The sequence below is a fragment of the Pteropus vampyrus genome, unplaced genomic scaffold, assembly GCF_000151845.1.
Source record: "Pteropus vampyrus isolate Shadow unplaced genomic scaffold, Pvam_2.0 Scaffold318, whole genome shotgun sequence".
Taxonomy (NCBI): domain Eukaryota; kingdom Metazoa; phylum Chordata; class Mammalia; order Chiroptera; family Pteropodidae; genus Pteropus; species Pteropus vampyrus.
Window position 1 is genome coordinate 418570 of NW_011889099.1, and position 4800 is coordinate 423369.

Sequence of the window (4800 nt, forward strand, 5' to 3'; positions counted from 1 at the left end):
GCCAGCCCAATTATCTCCCTTACCACCCCAAACTGTTACTGTTCCTATGTTCTCTAGCTCTTTGGATGGCACCATTATTCAACCAGTGACTCAAGCCAGATATTTAGAAGTCATTTCTCCTCCTCCCAATCCATTATTTACTATGATCAATCAATCACTAAATCTCAAACTTTCTATTTTCTTAAACATCTCAAATTCATAAAATTTCTTTCCATCTTTACTTCCACTACATTAATGACACTATCACCTCCCGACTGGAATACTCCCAATCTTTCCTCTTCTATCCTATTTTTCACATGTTAAAGAGTGATTTTTTTCTAAAATACTAATATAATCTTGTCACCGTCATACTTAAAAGTAATCAAATATCTGTTATTATTGGGTGCTTTGAGTATACAAAGATGAAAATTATGTAACTTTTATTTCTAAGGAATTTCAACTTTAGATGAGGGTAGTATTATGGACCAAATGTTTGTGTCTCCCAAAAATTCATACATTGAAATCCTAATCCCAATGTGATGGTTTTTTGGATGTGAGTCATTTGGGAGGTAATTAGGTCATGAGGTCAAAGAGATTAGTATCCTTATGAGAAGAGGTCAGAGAACTACTAGCTCTCTTTCCTCCATGTGAAGATAAAGCAGGAAGTCAGCAGTTTAAAATCTGAAAGAGTCCTCCTCATCGGAACCCAACCATGCTGGCAACCTTATGTCAAATTTCCAGCCTCCAGAACTGTGAGAAATAAATTTACGTTGTGTTTATAAACTACTCAGTCTATGGTAGTTAGTTATAGAAGCCCAAATTAACTAAGACAGGTGAAAATGGAGAGAAAATATAGTCTATAATCAGTTAAGGTTTTTGGATACAAATAATAGAAAACTAACTCTGGCTAACTTAAGGGGAAAAAAAGTTTATTGAAAGGACAATGAATAGTTGACAGAACCAACAGGAAGTCTGGCAAAATAGGTTCAGAAACAGTCAAGAACCAAAGGTAACTAACTAGGCAGTGAGAAATATAGCCAGTCATTCCACAGGAACAGCTGTTGTTGACACCACTACCACTGGCCACTTAACTCTACTACCTCAATGAACAATCTCTAATTTCCCTATTTCTTTGTGTTACTCCCTTAGAATTTAAAATCCCAGGAGTGAGTATTCAATTTGTGAAGCCTAAGTTATGCATCCATGACCAGGTGCCAAAGAGAAAGAGATTGAAGTACTCAGCCCCTTCAAAATCCATGGTGGAGATGAATTTTCTCCCACTAAGTCTCACACAATGGCAGATTCCCTCAGAATAGAATGGTTGTTTAGGTATTAGGCAGCCAAAAAAATAACAACTATATATGGATATAACCAAGTTTATAATCCTTATCCAAAAACCTTGGAACAGATATATTTCATAATTCATAAATTTTCAGACTTAAACAGTATTAAGATCCATATACTACATTTTAAAGAACATACTAAGTAATATTTGGGGTAATAGCTCATTATCGATACATTTATATTTCTGAATTGAGATATATGATTAGTAACACTAAACTGAGATAAATACGGTAACCCAAAAATATTAAATGGAGAATTCCGAAATAATTCAGAAGTTTTAAATTGCACACTATTCTGAGTAGTGATGGAATCTCACACTGTTCTGCTCTGTTCTGGCCAGGTACATGAATCATTCCATTGCCCACTGTATACATTACCCTCACATTAGTCACTTAGTAGCCATCTAGGTTATCAGATCGACTGTTGCGGTATCTTAGCACTTGTGTTCAAGTAACCCTTATTTTACAGGCATATCTTGGACATATTGCAAGTTTGGTTTCAGACTACCACAATAAAGCAAATGTTGCAATAAAGTAAGTCACAATGTTTTGGGTTTCCCAGTACATATAAAAATTATTAAGTGTACAATAGCATTATATCTAAAAAATTACGTACATACCTTAATTAAAAATACTTTATTGCTAAAACATGCTAATCATCATGTGTGCCTTCAGCGAGTCATAATCTTTTTGCTGGTAAAGGATCTTGGCTCAATGTTGATGAAAGTGCAGTATCTGTGAAGCACAATAAAGTGAAGCATAATAAAGCAAGGTATACCTGTACTTAATAATGGCCCCAAAGTGTAAGAGTAGTGATGCTTCCTCTAACTGAGAGATGAGTAAAGTACAATAAGGTATTTTGAGAGAGATCACATTCGCATAACTTTTATATTACAGTATATTATTATGGTTGTTCTATTTTATTATTAGCTATTATTATTAATCTCTTACTGTGCCTAATTTATAAATTAAACTTTATCATAGGTACATATGTATAGGAAAAATATATTATATACAGGATTTGATACTACTTGGAGTTTCAAGCATCCACTGGGGGTTCTGAAATGTATCCCCTGCAGGTAAGGAGCCACTACAGTAAAGACTAGAAAGTCTCAGATCACTTCATGTTAGATTTTACTACCAAATAAGATCAGGTCAGTTTGGATTTTTTAATGAATTTTGAATTTTTTTCTATTTTCATGGCTTTAGGAATTTCAGAATTGCACAAAAGAGATGGTTGGCCTATCTGTGTTAGTGCCATAAAAACTCATCAAAGTTTTTCGATAAAGGAGAATGTAATTATTGTGAAAGGATCAAAGATATTCTTACTGAAGACGGTAACATTTGAACCCAGTCTAGTATAAAGAATGAATAGGATTTGAATGGACCTGAATGTGAGGAAGGACATACACGTTAGAAGGCATAGCATGAGGAAACCCTCCTGGATGGAAATTAAAGGAAATGTGAAGAATAGCTTAGGTCAAGTTTTAGAGTTTGTTGAAGGGAAAGACCAGGATATAACCTTTAAAGGTAGAACAAATTATAGAGATCCAGATTAAATGTTTAATTTTATTCTTCATCCAATGGGAAGCCACTTTTTTGAGTATGGAATTCTAAGATCAGAACTATGCTTTTGGAAGTTTAATCTGTCTATATTGTGTCAGTTTCAAACAATCTATACAGGTAAATTGTATCTGATGTTATGGGAGGTGTTCAATTTATAAAATTGAAATCCATTTTCTCTTATCCTTGTCTCAAGTAAGATAAACAGCTGCTCAACACCACCAGGTCAATATTTCTATACTTGTGGAACATTCTCACTCAATTGCCTACTAAGAAGTATTGAGCAATTGTCAGAAGACTCGTGAGGAACTAAGATATTAGTGTAAGATAAACCACAAACACACATGTAATGCAGAATACTGGATTTTAAATGTTAATATTTAACCACTTTTTTAGTTGTTGCTTATTTTGTTTATTAGTATGCCAGATGCTGATCAGAATGAGTTAATTACTATTATTCCATATGAGAAAAATAGTTAAAGAGAAGATCAACTCCAACAAACATTTATTAGGCATTCAGTGGGAACCATACATTATCCTAGACAATTTCTGTACATGATACTCATGTCAGGAGTGAATGATTTCTTGGTCATGCACCAAGAAACCAATCTCTCTCCCTCTCTCCTCACCCCAAATTCTACCCACTTTTCTTGGAAACAAAAACTTTTATCTTTGGCACTATTTTGTTTTCAGCAATAGGGACTTGTAGTTTTCCTCATTCTGAAGTATCTCTAGTCACAGCTATAGAAATCAGAGTAGCTATATATCAAATATCATTGGATATCTCAGCTGATTAGCAGCCAAAAGAACAAAAGAAAAGCATTCTCAGTATTTTTAATGAAATTAGCCCATTTCTTTCCATTAAGAGTGAGCTATAAAAGCATCCTGACTGCCTCTATCTCACTATCGTATTTGGCTCCATAGTTCTGTCCTCCCGACAAGCTGTTAGCTGCAGATTCTGCCGTAACACATATTGGCCAGTTATGGTTGAGATTCAATTACAGAATATTTTTGCTCTGTGAGCTAGAACATTTTCAGGAATTAAGGATTTAAGAATAAGTTGTTTTAAAAGTTTTTTTTAATGCATTTCACTGACATCATTAAAATATTATATAGTCCATCCTTTAAATCCTGTAATTCCTCCCACCACTCACTCATTCTCCAAAGTTACTCCTCTTTAACTTGGAAAAACATTTTTGTCTCAATATTCTTGAAATTTCCTGGCTGTAGTTAAAAAGAGATTTTTAAAATCAAAGACTTCATATTTATGTAGCTTCTGTAACTAGAAAGATAGCATGACTTAATACAGCAATTCTCAACTTGATTCTCCCATGGCACATGGAATGGAAAGCATGAATATGCTTACCCCATTTCTCTAAGAAAGTCCAGTGCACTGGTAATAACTACATCCCTTTTCCTCTCATTCAAGAATGCAAATCAGAATGTAAAGTACTGAGAGTGACCACATAATCTGTTTTTTCTTTCATCCTTGGACGTGTCCTCTGTTGGCCCTTCCTCCACCTGACTTCAAAATAATGGAGTGCTTTAGGATTCAGTCATAGAGACACCTTTTCTCATTATATACTTCTTTTTAAGGACTTCCCTTAATATCCAAAGATCCATTTAATATCTATATGCTGATTACTTCAAAATTTTATACTTCCAAGGCAAATCTCTCTTCAGACCTCCAGAAACTCTTCATTTCCTCTGTCTACTTTGATATTCAATTTTTCAAAGGCATTTCAAACTCAATTTTTCCTTATAATCTTCCTTCGCCAGATGGGTCTTCTTCCAATATGCCATGCCTCAGTGAATATTTCCACTTCCCATTTAGTTTGGCAAGTCAGAAACCTGGGAGTCTGTTATGACATCTCTTTCTTCCTCAACATTTGTATCTAATTTATCCCCAAGTGTC